Consider the following 16,938-nt stretch of genomic DNA (forward strand, 5'->3'; position numbering starts at 1 on the left):
GTGACAGACTAGGATAAGATGCTGGCTGATAGCATCTGGAGCCAGGTAGAGTCTTTTTTTTTTTTTTTGTCTGTATTGGGTCTTCATTTCTGTGTGAGGGCTTTCTGTAGTTGCGGCAAGTGGGGGCCACTCTTCATCACGGTGTGCGGGCCTCTCACTGTTGCGGCCTCTCTTGTTGCGGAGCACAGTCTCCAGACACACAGGTTCAGTAGTTGTGGCTCATAGGCCTAGTTGCTCCACGGCATGTGGGATCTTCCCAAACCAGGGCTCGAACCCGTGTTCCCTGCATTGGCAGGCAGATTCTCAACCACTGCGCCACCAGGGAAGCCCACAGATAGAGTCTTAAAGTCCAGAGTAAGAGCATGGATTTCATTAAAGTGCACTATAGGGGTTTTTTTGAGATATAATTGACATATACTATTATATGTTGTACACTTCAGGTGTACAACATAATCTTTCGATATTGGTATGTATTTTGAAATGTTCACCACAATAAATCCAGTTAACATCTGTCACCAGACATAGTTAACAGAGTTTTTTTACTTGTGATGTGAACTTTTAAGACCTACTCTCTTAGCACCTTTCAAATACACAATACAGTGTTATTAACTATAGTCACCATGCTCTACATCCCTATGAATTATTTGCTTTATAACTGGAAGTTTGACCCCCTCCACCCATTGGTAAAGGAAAAAAATATTTTTTATAATGAAATCGGATGTCTTTGACTCACATTTTGCTTTTGAATGGTATACTGCCTGAGAATACAAACCCTCTTAATTCACCAGGTACTAAAAGTTTTCCCCACATACAGATTTGTGAAATTTGAGATATAATTCAAACGTATGGATGCTCCCTGACTTCAAGTGTTTTTCCACCTAGAAGAATTTGAATTGTAAACGAGGAGTCTAAAAACTGCACTGATGTTGACCTAAACAAATTATCATTCATGAAGGCTTAGGTACATTGTCAAAGGGAGATGCTCTAGCCTGATGGATTACTTCTCTGAGGTAGATTCTTCCAAACAGTGACTGATTTAATTTTCACAACAACCTATTTGAAATAGCTATAAATTTCTTCTATTTTCCAGTTAAAGAAACACACATTCAAGGTTTAAGGACTTTGCCCAAGATTACACAGCTAGTAAATGGCAGAGCACAACCAAACTCAGCTCTGCTCATCACCCAGCCTGGGTGCTTCCCCTAAGTACTGATCTACCACCTTAAAGGCTAGAGGTAGAGAGAATTGAGGGCAGGAAGTACCTTTCTGATTTGGCAAATCATTCCCCTATTAGTAGTTCTCTCTGGAAGCTATGCAAGTGGTATCTTGAGTTGGACCATTTATTTATCTCTGGCAGAGAGTAGGCTCCCTTTTCCCGTAGTGGTGCAGCCTCAGCAGTCAGAACTGATAACAGCTACCGGACACCTGAGCTGTTTTATATTTGCCAGGAGACAACAGCGTGAATGACTTGTAGCACCTTCGGAACCCTGATGAGTTCAAGGCCCAGAGTAGAGATTGCAGAGGGTAATTCCCAGATAATTCAAGGAGAAGGGAAAACTACACAAATCCCTGTTTCACTCTTTGAAATTGTGCTGTGAGAAATGAGTTTAGAAGTCTGAGAAGAAAAACTGTCTCATGGAGAGTGCTTCAAATAATTTTATTTTATTTTTCCTTCACTCTTTGGGGATTGAACTTCAACCCAATTCATTTTTAAAATTGGAATTTCTCTTCTATTCAGAGCAAGATATAACACAAGATAAAATTTGATGCTTCCTTCAAAGACACCAAATGTCTTAGACACAGGCCAGGGAAACTATTGCTGGCTACTCATGTGCCATGGATCTCGTTCTTCCTTTTTGCCTTTTGGTAACTTAGTGGTGGAAGTATAGGAGTTTTAGATCATTCAAATATGCTATTTTCTTTATTTCAAAATGCTGAATCCATTCAGCCCTTCTGAATGAGAGAGACAGATCATGCAGTGTTGCCTCAGTTTAGGCAGAAAACTTACTTTAAAGAAATTTATTTCAACGTGAAGTTAGTGCCTCTCATATGTCAAACCATCTGGTAGGATCTGAAATTCAAAGATAATAGGATCCTGCTCCTGTCCTTCCGAGGCTTACCTTCTCGTTGCAGGGACAGATGGGCAACTAAGTCCAGTATGCAATGGGCAAGGCTTCCCACACTTTCTTGAAATTTGAGGTCTCCCTGTTTTTCATCATTTCTCCATCTTCTTAGGAAGGAGCCATAGATGAAGACCATGGCCACACATCAGAGGAGAGATTGGATGTACAGAGGTTTATGTGACATTATTAAGGGGCTCTTCATGGGCCGAGATTTGAGATGACCTGGATTTAAATTCTAATTCTTTTACATCCTGTCGCTGTCACCTTGTGTGTAGTTCCTGTCTGAGTCCTCAGGGAGGTGAAAAGAGACTGAAAGGAAGAACACAGTCTTTGTGACATGTTCGCCATGATAGTGGCCTGGACTCTTGGGTATGTGGTTGTCTGGAGGTGGCTTCACTCTCACCAGGTCCTTCCGTGACTTTCTCAGTGATCCCATGCTGGAAAATTTCTGTTGTGAGTCTTGTGATGTGGTGATGACTTTTCTTAGAGGGTTACACAATAATTCTACAACCCACCTCTGCCCAGTCCATTCTGAGGCAGCCCTGTCCCCTACTTCCTCAACACCCCCCGCCCAGGGCAACTTGTCAGGAAAAGTCCCTTTAGAGTTGCATCCAACTGGATCTTTCCCACATGCCTCAAATCAAGTTCATGCTTTTCACTGCTCTTTGTGGAAATGAATGCTGGTCCTAATACAGCCCCTTATCTCTTTCTTCTGCCATCTTCAGTCAATAGCTACAGTCTTCAGATTTCTCAAGTTTTTGCTCATTGGAGAAGGAAACCAGGTCTCAGATGAATTGTAAAAGGATTCTAGTCATCATAAACATGAGCGAATTCACACAATCAAACAAACAACAATAATAATAACAACACTGATAGATGTCAATTTTTATTGCAAGCAAAATTAGATCAAAACATTGAAAGAGACTGTAAGTGATACGGAGGACAAAACCTAGCCCATACTCACAATTATTGTCCCTGAATTAAAGATTTCAAGAAATGGAACAAAGCTGTATTCAAAGATATAAAATGATAACTTCTTTTTTTCCTGGAATTAAGGAAGAGCTGAATCTGATAATGCAAGAGTAGCAATGTGTTCCAAGGATGCTAGCACAGACATCTTCTTTTTCTGCAAATGTTGGGCTGTGTCACTAAGAGCAAACCTCCTGCCAAAAATTACCATAAAAAACTGGATAAAAGACTTTTTTTTTTTTTGCGGTACGCGGGCCTCTCACTGTTGTGGCCTCTCCCGTTGCAGAGCACAGGCTCCGGACGTGCTGGCTCAGTGGCCATGGCTCATGGGCCTAGCCACTCCATGGCATGTGGGATCTTCCCAGACCGGGGCACGAACCCGTGTCCCCTGCATCGGCAGGCGGACTCTCAACCACTGTACCACCAGAGAAGCCCAAGACTTTTTAAAAACAATTTTAAAAACCTGAAAATGTGGTGAGGTAGTGCTAGAACAAACTTTGTGTCAGAACATTAACCAAGGGTATACAGAGTTGTACCATGTGGTGTAAAAAGGAAGGGTTTTTATTTATCTATTTTTGTAAGGTGGGGAAAAATTAGACATCGCACACTAATATGACTACTTGTGTCACTGCCACCAACCTGGAAGCACTGTTAAGATCATTTTCCTGAGGATCCACTTTTACACATTTCTGAATGATGCCTTGGGGACTAGTTTATTTCCCCAGGACACCCAGGGGAAGAAAATCAGATAATATCAAAGATTAAATTATTTTTGTTCCCAATAAATAGCACCATTTTTCTCATCTCATGGCTACTGAGATTTTGCAGTAGCTGGAGACACTCACAACTTGTAGGTTAGTCAAGTGAAGGAGCAAGAAAAAATATTTGCTTTGAAGTAAACCATAATGGTGATGTGTCAGCTTAAAGAGTAAAAGAAAAATATTTTTTTTCACATGTCCACCAGCTTATCACTGTGACTAGAAAACCCTTTCTCTTTTCATTATGGCATACTGCCTTCTTATTTGGAGAGACAACTTAGGCCAAAGACCTGGCAAAGTCCCTGGAATGTAGCGTGGGCCTGATCAATGACCATCACTTTCTCACCTTGAACAAATATACTGTATTTCATTTTTTAGGAAGAGGCATGGACTCATCTTACATACAAATCTTGACGGACTTAAAATACTTTCCCCAAATGTACACTCAACTCATGTCTCTTTAATAAGACTAGGTCTCTTTAAAGAAGATGAAACAAAAAGCATGTGGAGAGTTATTCTGTAGGGAAGGATGAGGTAGATGGTAAGGGGAGAGGACACCATGAAGTAAACCCTTTGTGGATACCTTTGCTGCCCTCCTGCATGAAAGCTAAGATGTAGCTTTTCCTATGATCACACTGAATTTATATTGTGTCACTAATAGTGTGGCAATTCTTTCATTGAATTTATTCAGTCTTTTGTTCATGCAATTTGGTGGATGAAAGAAATAAAACAGAGACCAAACTATAGTCATTTATTTGATGAATTTAAGGAGTAAACAAATAGACAAATATAGTATTTTTTTTGATAAAGATAAACGAAGCTTGAGTTGAGATGAGCACAGGGGAAGAGTTCCAACAAATTACCGGGCCACAGAGACTATAACATTTTCCAGAGATACATAGTAAAGGAGACCTGAAGAATGAGTAGGAATGATCTGGAGACAAAGGAGGAAAAACTCACCAAGACAGAGGATTGGCATGTGCAAAGCCCAGCAATAAAAAGTGTAGTGTAGCCTTCCAGGATTTCTTGCTTACTCAAAAGGTAACAAAATATGCACACATCTCTTACCCTTCCTTTGTTCAATTAACAATATATTCTGGACATCTGCCTGTACAGGTTCATTAATTTCCAACTGCTTAGGAGTCTACTCTGTGGATAGAGTTGAATCTAGTCCGGATTGATCACTTGCATGATTTCCGATTTTTGCTATTGCAAAAATGTTGCTCTGAATAAGATAAAAATGTTTTCCCCGTTCCTCATTTATCTTTACATGCGTTTTCAAGACCTTACATAAAATTGTTTGTTTACGTCTAGTATTCTATTTTGGCTTGAGATACCTCATATGTTATATATAAAATTTTCATAAATATTTGGGTCTATTTCTGAACTTTCTATCTTGTTTCCTTGCTTTGATTTTCTATTCATTTGCCAGTACTACATTTTAAAATTGTTGAATCCTTTTAGTATATTAATATCTCTTAAACTATATTTCCTTGTTGCCTTTTTACTTCCAGTGCTATTAAAGCCATACTTACTTGTTCAAGTTTTATATAGGATTTAGAATTAACATAAAATTCTGGAAATAAATCTTGGTATTTTCACTAACAGCGTTAATTTATAAATTATCTAGGATTGACATCTTTATGAGACTGAGTCACTCTATTAAGAACATGTTATATATTTCTATTCATCAGGTCTACTTTTGTGTCCTTAGAAGTTTTGTTGTTGTTTTTAAAGTTTCTGTGTGTAGAGGTTAAGTCTTTTCTTCTATTATATATTATTAGTTATGTATACATATGAAGGCTACTGACCGTTGGATATTAACTCTATAACCTGCTATCCATTGAGTTAATTTACTGTGTTTAGTAGTTTTTTTCCTTGTTGAGTCTTCAGGGTTTTCCTGTTTTACAGTCACATACTCTACAGATAGTGTGTGTAGGGGCTGTGGGTGTGGATGTGGGTGGGTCTAGTTTAACCTTCTCCATACCACTTTTAATTCTCTAATATCTTTTGTTTGTCAGTCTGATAATGCCTCCAGTTAAAAGTTAAATAATGAATTTAGGAGTTAGGAGAGAGTGGGCATCTCTGTCTTGTTCCTGACTTTAAAAAGTGATAAAGTAACTAGGGTCTGTCCTTTCATTAAGCCGGATTTGAGATGTGTGTGTGTGTGTGTGTGTGTGTGTGTGTACACAACATGTTTAAATAGTTAACCCTCAATTTCTATCATATTACAGTTGTGGGTTATTTCTCAAGAATAAAGTTGAAAGTTGTCAAAGTTCTGTTTCTATGGAGAGGTTTATATAATTTCTATAATTAAATGAAACTATGTTATCAATTGTATTAACATATTTCTTGATAGTGAACCATCCTTGAATTCTTGAAATAGAGTTTCATAAAATAAATTATTCTATAGGTTTTCTTTTTGTGTTATCGTCTTTATATTTTGAATCAATATTATATTTTCTTCAGTAAAATAATTTAGTGATGGCCCTTTTACCCCTAAATCTGGAATAGTTTAAATATTATTAAAGTGATATGTTTTTTGGTGTAATTCTTCTCTGAAACCATATATTTTTGACATTCTTTTATCAATATACTGTTGTCAAAGCTTTCCACTTGCTGTATGTATTTGATTTACTTACTTTGGTGTAAATCAATCTATTTAGTTTCTTCTCTCATGAAGACATGTAGATAAATGATAGTTTGTTAAAATTGTATCCATTTTATCCAGTTTCTATTTATTTGCTTTGAGTTTGCAAAAAAGAAGTCTCCTATGTTTTTTATCCTGCTCTTCCTGTTTCAGTGATTATGTCTTTATTTTGTGTTTTATCTTTTTATCAGGAAAGTTATTCTTTATTAATTTTATATTGCTACAAAAGTAAGTTACTTATTTATTAGCAGTTTTCTTATCAGCTTTTCCTTAAATGATTAATTTGTATTTTATCTTCAATTATTTCTTATTTTCTTCAGTTTAATTTTGCTGTTATATTTCAACTTTTTTTCCTAAATTTCAATGAGATGCTTAATTCATTCACTTTCATTATTTCTTGTCTATTTATATGAGTATTTAAAATAATATTTCTGGGCTTCCCTGGTGGCGCAGTGGTTGAAAGTCTGCCTGCCGATGCAGGGGACGTGGGTTCGTGCCCCGGTCCGGAAGGATCCCACGTGCTGCGGAGCGGCTGGGCCCGTGGGCCATTGCTGCTAAGCCTGCGCGTCCGGAGCCTGTGCTCCGCGGTGGGAGAGGCCACGACAGGGAGAGGACCGCGTACCGCAAAAATAAATAAATAAATAAAATAAAATAATATTTCCTCTGAGCCTTTATTTTGCTTCATTTTGGTTCTGAAATATAGTGTTCTCATTATCATTCTTTTTCTAGAAATTTTGCAATTTGGATTTATCTTTTGACTTGAAATTTGCTCGTGAGAGACTTAAGGTATTCATGAATATCAAAGATTATGTTTATAAATATAAGTATTATTATTTTAAACACATGAGAAAGCTTACTGTCTGCAGAGGAGATAATGGATTGGAGGGAAACAAGCTGTAAGGACCTCTTTATAGGACTTCCCTGGTGGCACAGTGGTTAAGACTCCGTGCTCTCAATGCAGGGGACCCAGGTTCGATCTCTGATCAGGGAACTAGATCACACATGAATGCCACAACTAAGGAGCCGGCCTGCTGCTACTAAGACCCAGCACAACCAAATAAAGAAATAAATACATACATATTAAAGAAAACATAGATAAAGTGAATATGGAAACATGTTTTTTAAAAAGAAACCTCTTTATATTTGAAGTTGCTTACGTTCAAAGATAAATTTTAGGTTGCCTGAGATTGAGCAATTATGTATTCTAAACAAAGAGGTCAATAGTGAGAAGGAAACAAGCAAGTGGATTTGAGACATAAAAAGGGACTACGATAAAAATTTTCATAGGGATTCATTGTAAGTGCTTCCTGAGGCTGAGAAAAGCGTTAAGGCTATTGACGTAAGATGAGTCATAGACAATGGCCTGGGTGGAGGAGCTACTCACTGAAGCAGGTACCAACAGATGATGCACAGGTTCAAAGGGAAAGACAAGAAGAGGCCTGACCTGTTAGATTTTAGGTGCCTGAGAAATATACATGCAGTGATGTTCTTGAGACAGCTGGATCCATAAAAGAGCCTAGGAGTGGAGACACATTTTAGAGTCATAGTATTGAGGTGGTAATCTGCTATATGGAAATGGCTGAGGAAGGAAACTTAAGAAGATAGGACTGAAGAGAGATCCTGAGACCTCCAGGCATTTGGGGGATGAGCAGAGCATGTATAGCCTTTGATGGGGGCAGAGAAGAAGGAGCCAGTCTCTCTTGCCACTGAATGGTGAGTGCCTTGAAGCAGGCACAGAATATGCAATGTGGGAGGTGGATGGAAAAGTGTTCATTAAAAGAGCAAATAAGTGAGTGTGTGCGCAAAGCAATTTTCCAAAACTGAGACTTTTCCATTGCTTATGTATGTGAAACATTTTGCTTGTCCATTCATCTGTCTGTTGACATTTGCAATGCTTCCGCATTTTGGCTATGGTGAATAATGCTGCTATGAACATGCATACACAAATATTTCCTAAATTTTTTTTTTCCAAAACCAAGACCAATCACAAACACTGTTACGCTCATTTAATTAATGAGGAAATTGAACCACGAAATAAGTGGTGCTTAAGCCAGGACCTCCAGGGAAGGACAAACCTCCTTAGATCCCATAGTTCCATTGTTGCCAGAGTCCTTATCCAGCAGTAAAGTACAGTCTCTCTCAGCCACCCTTGCTGTGCTTTAACATCCAGCCAGCGTGATCATTTTGACCACTAGTTATTTAACAAGTTATCAGCAAGCAGGTAATAGCCCCTCAGCTCAGTCAAAACAATCAAATGGGTTGTACATGTAGATATAGCCTTCCTTTGCCAAGATTGATGACATGGATAGGGATGAATCAAAAAATAGAACAATAGCACCCTGTTTATGAAAGAAGTGGCAACTGTCTAAAGTGAAAAAACACACACTGTTTACCGAGTGGCAATTGTCACTGAAGATTGGAATAGCTTTAAAAGAAAACCAAAATATTCTAACTTTACTCCAGGGATTGAAACATACAATTTTGGAAGATTTTATAGAAAGGAAGAGAAAAAATTAAAAGGGAAGTTGAAGTCTTTAAAAAGAGATGTATGAGTCAGCTTCTGTCCAAACACCATAGCCTTGACCTTGATTTAGACTTTGCTACTGTTTTGTTTCATCCAGGAAAACAGCTTCAATGGCACTTCAAAAAATAATCCAAAAAATTTTTTTCAAACAAGGTAGCAAGAAACCATCTGGCAAAAATTTTTACAAAATTGCACTCTTAATGCAAATCAAAACCATGTTTTAAAAATGTTTTGTATCCATGACCCTGTGTTCTTACTTAGGAATGCAATACCCTTCCCTTCTCTCAGTCAAATAAAGGAAAAAACAAACACCCTACGCATTGGACAAAGCTGCCTGATTAATTCCTGCCTGAGGGATTGTTGTTTCTTTGACACAGATGTTAAGCCTCATACTCTATCATTTATGTGACATTTTATCATTTTTCCCAGTGCAATTTATAACACTGTACTGTGATTTTTTCCCTAAGCTTTAACTATCATGTTGTTTGCTGTTGTTTTTCACTAATCCTTGATTTCCTCAGAAGTCTGTTCTCTGTATGAACATGGGCTGCTCTGCACATTGAAAGGGCCCAGTTATTTGTTGGATGAATAACTTGCTTTCTTCCTCTCCTCCCTCTGACTTCATTCCTGCCCCGCCCTTCTCTGAGCTCTGTTCTAAACAAATGGTTCACCGGATTTTCACCCAGCCCTCTGCATCAGTTACTTCTGAAGGCTATTCCAGATCTTGGTCACCCCACCACGAGTTTTCCAATTAAGTCTGCTATTTTCTCTTTCCTTCTGTGCCCCCCAGAATTGCTGTCAGTTAAGCAAAATGCAGGACCAGTGCGTGTTGGGCTGTGTAGTTTACTGATGTGGGAAATTCAATCTCAAAGTACAGTTCCAGTTTTAATTGCTAATATTAAGTGATTTTTGAATTTCTAATGAATATCTAATTAGAGCAAATGTTTTTCTCTCTAACAAGTAATTATAGCATTCCGAACACATTTACTCAAATTAAACAAAACAGTTTGACTAATTACAATGGCAAGGCAGGACACAGTGTATTTTATCTTGAAGGTTCTTCCCTCAGAAATTCTCTTTAGGGAAAGAAATTTTCTTTCAGGCATTGTAAAGGCACCTCCTGGTGGTGCCAGTCACACGAAGGGAAGTGGTCCATCTGGAGATTCAATGCATTCTCTGTATGGTAGAGGTGTCTCCATGGGGTTCTTCTCAACTCTTTTTTTCCCCATTGAAGGGGAACAAATTACTCCAGAGCACATGGGGTAGTTGCCCAAAACAGCTGCTGGAAGCTACAGACTCTAAGTTTCAGGTTAAAATTTTTAAATGATATACATTTTGCATTATACATTATAATGACAAATCTGTTTTGATTTTAGTGAGAGAAATAATAGCTTGCCGCAACTCTTTGGCACTCCAAAAGATAACTCACATTCTACTGAGGCTTTCTGGGCCCCCGGCACCACACTGTGGACTCGTGTGTTTGTGATTTTGGGGACAGTATCTATGGTGTCTGAATGCAAAATTCATCCTCTTGGTACACACTTAATGGTATGGGTCTCATCTGAATCATCATTGAAGGTAGCTAAACTTCAGTCTCCTCTTAGAGCTCTTATATATTGAGCTGTTACCGAAATTTGAAATTAGATCCTAAAATGTTACTACTGGTCTCTCTGTGCAGTATCCAGCAACATTACTGAGGAAACAGATAATTAGATATTTCACATTTATCTCCGAAACCAAGCTGACCTGGTATCACTATTAGAGAGGTCCTGAAAGGGAATTCACACATAACCCTTCAAGGAGGCCAATCACAGGTACAGGGATCATATGTCACAAATAATGATATAACTAGATATATTTATTGATGCTCATGTTATACAAAAATTTATCCTGAAGATATGTGACTGAAGGAAGATGAGCATGAAATGTGGTCTTGGGAGGATGCTTCTGGAGAAAATGGGTTTCACCAAATATCTGAGGATAAGCTTATAATCTGGTAAGAAAGAAAGTGTATTTACACGTAAGAATAGATTTGGAAGAAAGTAAAGAGATGAACTGACCATGGCATGAGAGAGCAACAAGCAGAGAGAATAAAACTGTGCAGAGGATTGAAATCCAAGATGAACATGGAAGAAAAGTAGGACATAAAGCCCAAGAGAGAGTCTAGGTCTCAGCTTTGGAGGTTGTGCCAGGCATGCCTGTGTTTTATTGCATTATTTGACCAGCACCCATCCATGAAATCAGTGAGCATTTAACCACTTTTTCCCAGGTGCCAGCTGCGTGGGGCCATGCCATGTCCATAAACTGGTGTGATGTGAAGCAAGGGATCTGTCCCATAAAAGAGAAGCAGACACATGCTGTAGGGGTTCAGAGACCACAGGCTGGCCTTGCTTCTCAGCTTCTTCTCCTGCTCAGTTCTGTCTTGTGACTCTGCTCAGGGCATCTTCATGCAAACTGCCTTCACTGCTCATTCTCGCCCTGTTTTTCTATAACCTTCATCAACTTCTCAGACTGGTAGAAGCTTTCCCCGATGAAACAGAAAAATACTTGGCACATTTCTAAGGGCTTTCCAGGTATTAACTAATTCAACTTGCCCAAGGGTGAATCAGTAGTGAGTCACAGAGCCAGTAGCTGACCTACAGAACTATGCTTCCATAGCCTGTATATTTAAAATATACCCCACAGTGCCTCTTCGATGCCTTTTTTGTTGTCACGAAGTATCCCCAATTTATCCATATAGAAGGTTCTCCATCTCCTCTGAATTCATGAAGCATTCTTTATGGCTCTCATCAAATATTTGTCTCACCATCATTTTATATTGGGGGTTCTTGAGAGTGTGACCCATGGGTGTTTTATATTTAGAGTAGATCAATAAATATTTGTAAAAGAATGAGTGATCCTATATCCAACCAAGAAAGCTCCAAAATAGTCCCAGATTCCTGTTTGATTATTTTCTCTTTTTTTTTTTCATAATTTTGGTCATTTTCTTGGTTTTTGAAATGATACAAGTATGTCTTTCTTGGCTAGTCTTGTTTTGAAGGTAAAATGCAGATTGCATACGTGAATGTTTTGTGTTTAATTTATCTTTATATAACTTTCCTCATGTAGACAGGGATTATGCAAATCTTTGAAGTTTTTCTTTGGTCCCCTCCCAACTTCTCTTTTATGGTCCCCTCCTATGTCCTGGCATTTGCAATGGCCTCCATCCTGGTATCTGATCCAGACCTGCCTTTCTTAAAAGGCCCTGTGCTCAGTTACCTTCAAAAAGCCAATGTTGAGGTTTTATTTTAGCAGAGTAGATGAATTTACACTAAACTATTAATGAATGCTCACTTATGCTTCCTATTATATTTGTTATTATTAAAATTGCTTTCTTAAAGAGACATCAATTAACAATATTTGAACTTTTGCAAATAGTGGTATTTTTTAGCTGCAGTCTAATATTTCTTCTTGATGCTCCAAACACTTCGTAAAATTCAAAAGGATTCAGGCATCTGAATCTTCCCTTTAATCAATGCAAACATTGTTCACTTAAAGCACTCATGAATCCTTTTCATATTTCTTAACTCAGAGGAACCTGCTTAATGCTCATTAAAACTTTAGTCTCTGTTTAGCTGTGTTGGCATACAATGATTTTGCCCTCTAAGCTCTAAAGTTAGACCATTCATTTAATGTAATCAAGATTTGAAGAATAGGCTTATAATAAGTAAACAAAAGGGAATTATCCTCCTACAGATTCCTTTTGCCTCCTGATACCATGCCATTTGCTTATCAGAATTCAGTTCCCTTCAGGATAGAATAAATTAGAATATGAACTGGGCAAATGTTAAAGCAAATAAAAGACATGAATTTTAAGGTGTAGATTTCAAGTAGCACAGAACCCAGATGAGCGCTAACCACTATCTGCATTGCACTGAGGGACAGAAAAATAAAATTTACTCAACACTATTTTATTTGAGGGCAAAATTTCAACTCATCCAAACTCTGACGTCCTGAAATTTGTTAAACCATCTTAGGTGACCTAAGTACTAGAATCATCTCAGGCAAGACATGTTCCTCTCTTCGTGCCTCAGTTTGCCACACTGTCCAGTGATGATACTGGTCTGTGAACCTCCAAGATATTTTGCAATTCTGCACAATATCAATTCCAAGTGAGATAGCTTCAGCTAGCTTGCCATCAAATGCTACATTTTTATTTGCTTTCTGATTTCCCTTTTTTCTTTTAATAAAAAAAGCGTTCATGAATCTTTTCCTATCTATTTGATAGTGGGAAATTATAGGCACTTGGAACTAGTTTTAAATTTAAATTATATTTACTTTTCTCTCTTACTCCACCAGGGACATGTGCATGTAAAAATGTTTGCCTTTTTCCATCTGTGCTCTGCTGACTCATTAGGAAAAGTCAGAAGTGAGGGTCTCCTTCTCCCCTGCTAATAATAGCAGAGGACTCTAACATAGATAGAAGAAATTGTACCTTCAAAGGATTGTTGCATGTAGTATTCGATATTTATTTTCATAATTGTATTATGATGTAGGAAGCATCATTTCCTATTTTGCAAATATGAAAATACGCTACAGAATAGGAACTTGAACCACTCTACAAAACCCAAAGGTGTTATGGGTACAAAGAGCCATGGTTGTATGCCTCCCCCACAGTCACTTACCCTTGCCCTGCCTGCACACATGCACACACAAACACACATACCTCACAAACATACAGAATGAAAAGCCAAGTAATAAGGTCTTTGTGTTTATGTTAAGTCACCACCTCTAGAACAATTGTAAGAATTAAAACCTTATATAGCGAAGGAAGGTAGTAAAAGCTCAACCAATGTAATTTTATTAATTTTGCCTCCTTTCTCAACTATAAATCCTACTGAAACAGAGAAGAACAAACTGACTCTCTATTGGATCTAGTCCTTGAACTCTAATCTTTATGCCCTGTTGCCTGTGCTTAGTCATGCTGGCTCTTCACCTTTTGTAAAAGAATGTTGCCTAGAGCCTGAAATACACAGGAGAGACTATTCTCAGGGCTCTGACCTTTAAAGGTATAACACTTTTCCATTAAACAGCTGTGGAACAGAGAATAACATTTGATTTGTTGGAGGTTTATAGGAACATCTTGACCAGACTTATGTGGATGGCTGTAAGAACAAAGAAATCAACGCAGCACGAAGAAGTTTACAACAACCAACCACACCCCATTCACTTGCAGGAAAAACGAAGCCTGAATTACAACTCTGGGAAGATGGTTCTTTGGGACACTAGTCCACCATTTTCTTGGTCTGTTGTCTTTCTGAATAAAGCTGATATTCCTTGTCCCAATAGCTCATCTCTCGTTTTATTGGCCTGTCCTATGGCAAGCAGTATGAGCTTGGACTTAGTATCACTACCTCAATGTGGTCGTAAGAACTATAAATGTAAGAGTGATGAATGCTTGATGCCCAGTTCATTCTCTGGGAATGATACATTCTTCCTTTACATGATTTCAGGGTCTCAGATCTGGATAATTCCTCCATCAAATAAGCAAGTCCTTGATAATCCATTAATCATTTTGCTTAGACTCAACTGCACTATAATAATAATAAAAAAAAAACCACCCCAAGTTTCAATAGCTTAAAACAGCAAAGGTTGACTCTTTGTCCACTGTACATGCTGAGATACTGTTCCATATCCTCTACGCCTTAGAGTCAGACTGAAGACAAAGCCCCCATCTGGGACATATTTGTCTCAGGGCACAGGGGAAAAAAAGAGATGAGGGAATTATGCAACTGTTCTTCACATTTCTGCTGAGGAATGGGTAACATTACTTCTGCTCCATTTTATTGGACAAAGCAAGGCGTTTGGCTCAGCCTCACGTCAAGGGGCTAGGGAAGTATAATCATCACACAGGCAGAGACAGTCGATATTTGAAAATAGTAATCTATCACAAAGTAGCATGTTTTAAACAATTTTTAATTGCTCTCATATAAGTGGATGACTGCAAACTTGGGCTCATCATTTGCTCATTTATTTATCTATACATTACTCCTCAGGTGCCCATGGAAGTTGTTCGAGATACTGTGCTAGGTCTTGTAGGTAGTAAAGAGAAAAAGAAAGTGTCGTCTACATGCAGCAAGAAGTTTTTTGGTAAAAAAAGAAAAAAATACTTTATTAGGGGGACTTCTGTGTATGTGTATATGTATGTGTTTGGAAGGTGGACACAGTGTCAAACACACACACACACACACACACACACACATACATACACAAACACTTCTAAAAGTAATGAGTGTTCATGTTTAGCCTTTTGAAGATCATAAGGGGAAGAGAGAAAAAAGCATGAACAAAGGCACATAGACCTTAAATGTATTCTATGTTCAGGGAATGTAAACTTCATAAAAGTAGAGGTCACATCTCATTCTGTTCACTTCTCTGTCTATACTCAAAAGCAGTTCCTTGGAAATGAGAAGATCAAGTGGTCCAACATGTGGATGCACAGAGTGAGAGCAGAAGTGGTGAGTGTACAGTAATTCACACCAAAGACAACTGTAGGAAAACTGCTCCCAAATCGTGACAGCATTGCCTGCTCCGAGTCTCAGAGCATCAGAGGCCATGTGTCCAACATGAAGGTAAGGAGTCATTGGTGTCAGGGGGGAGCAATCTGAGGGTACTGTCCTGCTCCCTCTGTAAGACCAACTGGAGGGCCAGGGAAAGCTTCATGTTGAGATGGTGCTGACTGGGGCCCAGGTTCTGGCTACCAGAGGGCTAGGAGGCCCTGATCCAGAAGCAGAAGAGGCAGCGTATGCTAATTCAGCTTATGTGGAAGGGAAACCAATGGTTACTGACAGCTTGAAGCTTACTGAGAACTGTCAGCTTCTACATTCAGATTCTGCATTTATGTTAAGTGTTTAAGGTCCATATCAGTATGTTGTCTTCATTAATTAACTTTTTTCCTATGATTTTGTACTACAGGATTGTAAGAAATGAGGTGCTGGGGAAAACAACTGTTTGGTAGAAGAAATCCAGTATCCCTCCTGTAACATGACTGAAATCATCCTACTAGGTTTGAAGACCCTTGAGGGAAAGGATGTCTTTGTATTGCCAGAAATAAGCTGTGTGTCTTGCATACATTAGGTATTTGGCAAAAGCTTTATAAATGGATAGAGGAGTGAATGACAGTGGTTCTTATTGAGAGAGGTTTTCCTTGCAATTTTTTATTCTGTCAATCACTTGAGTCTGCAAGACTGTTATAAACCCACAATCTTTGGCACACTGCTGTTAGGATGAATAAATAGAAATTAAGGAGCTTTCTAGAGTGTATTAAAACAAGTTTCCTGCTTTGTAAGCTCACTTCAATTCTATTTAACTAAATTCAAGAAACATGTATTGCATCACCTCTATGCATTAGGAACTGAGGTTCTGTGGTATCAGTGATGATAAACACTTGATCCACACTTTCAAAGATTTCACTGTCAAGTGAAGAAATAGTTCACCTTATTTAAAATAATGTGCAGTTGATACTTTATTAATTGAACATTTACTGAGTCAATAAAGAGATGTGATTATCTCTGGAAGGTTCAAATGAAAGGTTCTCAGGGATGTACTGTTGACCCAAGCTCCAGTTGTACAGTGAAATTAGCCAGGCAGTCAAAGCTGAGAATGAAATCTACTTTCAAGGTGTTAATAAGAATTGAGTCTCTTTCATCATGAGAAGCAATGATCAAGGAACAGGTACATGGTTAGAGTTGGAAAAAATATAGGAAATTGTACTGAATCTATGTGTTTCTAGGGAGATTGCCTTTTCTTTAATTAATCCGTAATGAAGAATTTGATTTTATAATTTTTTTTTCTTTTTTTTTTTTTTGCGGTACGCGGGCCTGTCACTGTTGCAGCCTCTCCCGTTGTGGAGTCTGGACGCGCAGGCTCAGCGGC

Source organism: Lagenorhynchus albirostris, chromosome 6 (genome assembly GCF_949774975.1).
Source record: "Lagenorhynchus albirostris chromosome 6, mLagAlb1.1, whole genome shotgun sequence".
Taxonomy (NCBI): Eukaryota; Metazoa; Chordata; class Mammalia; order Artiodactyla; family Delphinidae; genus Lagenorhynchus; species Lagenorhynchus albirostris.